The sequence below is a fragment of the Manihot esculenta genome, unplaced genomic scaffold (assembly GCF_001659605.2).
Source record: "Manihot esculenta cultivar AM560-2 unplaced genomic scaffold, M.esculenta_v8 Scaffold64, whole genome shotgun sequence".
Taxonomy (NCBI): domain Eukaryota; kingdom Viridiplantae; phylum Streptophyta; class Magnoliopsida; order Malpighiales; family Euphorbiaceae; genus Manihot; species Manihot esculenta.
The window spans coordinates 203,618-206,117 of NW_025215481.1; positions in this window are offsets into that span (position 1 = coordinate 203,618).

Consider the following 2,500-nt stretch of genomic DNA (forward strand, 5'->3'; position numbering starts at 1 on the left):
TTGAATGTTTTAGGGGGAGTGTGTCACCTGAGACATTGTGATGTCTCCTCCTGCCACAGCTCAACTTGTTCCTAAGGCTCTTTAGGGGGGTGTGGGTAGTCACCCCCCTGGGGGGGCCAGCAGGGCCGGGGCCTGGGCATGCGCTAGGCCATACGTGGGCATCGGTATAGCCTGCAAATAAGCTTGTTAGCCCCCTCTCCGCCTCTACCTCTCGATTTGACATCAAATCGAACCAGTCCGAATCGATTCGGACAAAAATTGATTTCGATCGAACCGGTCTGATTCGGTTCGTTTGGTTGGGTTTTTTAGTGGATTTTTTAATTTTTCACACCTTATTTCTAATATTCTAAAATTTAATTGAAATATTTTGAATTTGATTATGGTTTAATCTCCCCGTATTATTGAAAATAATAATATACTATTATCAATAATTGGTTTGATTCGATTTTTTTTTTAATTTTATCTAATCGAACCAGAGTAAGTAACATCCCAAATACCAGTGCGCTGCTCCTCGCCAACGGGCCCGTGGCGCATTGCTGCTGCACGGGGAACTGTGCTCAGGAAGGCGCCTACGGGCCCGTGGCGCCTTGCTGCTGCACGGGGAACGGTGCTCAGGAAGGCGCCTACGGGCCCGTGGCGCCTTGCTGCTGCACGGGGAACTGTGCTCAGGAAGGCGCCTACGGGCCCGTGGCGCCTTGCTCCCACGCCCAGTGGCAGCCAATTGGCCCGTGGCTCCCTCCTGCCGTGCCCATTGCTCCCCAACCAATGAGCCCGTGGTGCAACGTTGGGGTTGATGCTATTTGCACATGTTTTGCAAAATGAGGTTAGCATTGGTAAACAAGTATATCCCGTTGGCCAACCACCAGGCCAAAAGAGGTTCACGCAGTCAAACCACCAGGCCAAAAGAGGTTCACGCAGTCAATTAATTGTACACTTCAACGAGCAAAGCGTGCCATTGTTTTCTGTACTGAACAAGCTCAAGCTTGAATACTTATACAGTGACAATATCTTTCAACACACGAGAAAAAATATTGACCAACATTTTGCAATGGTTGGCTCACATGCTTGGACGCACACTTGCCATCATCGCATAGGCAATGAAAATCTATGGAGTGATTCTCTCTTACTCATTGAGACTATGAACCAATCATTGCAACCTCTATGAGTTTTTATCTATCTTATCTCACATTGCAAAAAGAACACGAAACAATATGTTGTGAGATCAAGAGCACTACCTCCTCCATTTACTTTTCCTATAGCCACCATGCATGCCCAAAATTGGCAAGAATTGTGACACAAGCCAATTCTCTTTGAAAAGTTTTAAAAAATCACCAAATGACAACTCAATTAAATTTGTTATATTTTTCTAAGGTGCCACACAAAATTTGGTGATTTTCTGACGAGTTATGTTTTTTTTATGATTTTCTGAATTTTTAACACTTAAAAAATAAAAAAAATACCTAGACTGGATAAAAAATTTTCAAAATTTTTGTAAAATTAGATTATATTCTTCTAAATATATCTGCAAAATATCAGGTCAAAATACCTAAAATTGAATTTTTTAGGGGGTGTGTCACTTTAAACATTGTCATGTCACCTCATGTATTGTCATGTCACCCCATGCATTGTCATGTCTCCGTGCAAAGTTTAAGAAAATCACCAAATAACAACTCAAATAAATTTATAATATTTTTCTAAGGTTCCACAAAAAATTTGGTGATTTTCTGACGGGTTTTCTATTTTTTATGATTTTCTGAATTTTTAACACTTAAAAAATAAAAAAAAATACCTAGACTTGATAAAAAATTTTCAAAATTTTTGTAAAATTAGATTACATTTTTATAAAGGTATCTGCAAAAAATCAGGTCAAAATACCTAAAATTGAATTTTTTAGGGGGGGTGTGTCACCTCAGACATTGTGATGTTTCCTCCTGGCACAGCTCAACTTGTTCCTAAGGCTCTTTAGGGGGGTGTGGGTAGTCACCCCCCTGGGGGGGCCAGCAAGGCCGGGGCCTGGGCATGCGCTAGGCCATATGTGGGCATCGGTATAGCATGCGAATAAGCTTGTTAGCCCCCTCTCCACCTCTACCTCTCGATTCAACATCGAAAAAAATTCTCGGGCGTGGTGGACCCGGTGGGGCCCGTCCCGGGCCCGGTGGGGCCCATTCCAGGGCCATTGGTGACAGTTCAAGGAAATGATCCGGTGGTTTATCCCAATGCTTGGGCGTGTTAAATGGACGCTGGTGCAAGGTGTGGGCATGGCATTTGTATGTTGTGCTCGTGCCGATGTGCGAGTTTCCAGGTGATGCACTGGGCTTTGGGATTTTGTTGTGCTAATATTTCCATCCAACTCGGCGGTCAGTACCTCAACTCCGACGACGAACTCAGTGCTATTGGGGCCGATCCCCATGCTTGGAGTATCAATTGGATGCTTGTGCAAGGCTTCGGTGTGGCATTCTAGTGCCGTGCTTGGGTCAACGTGCTGGCGGAAATGCGATGC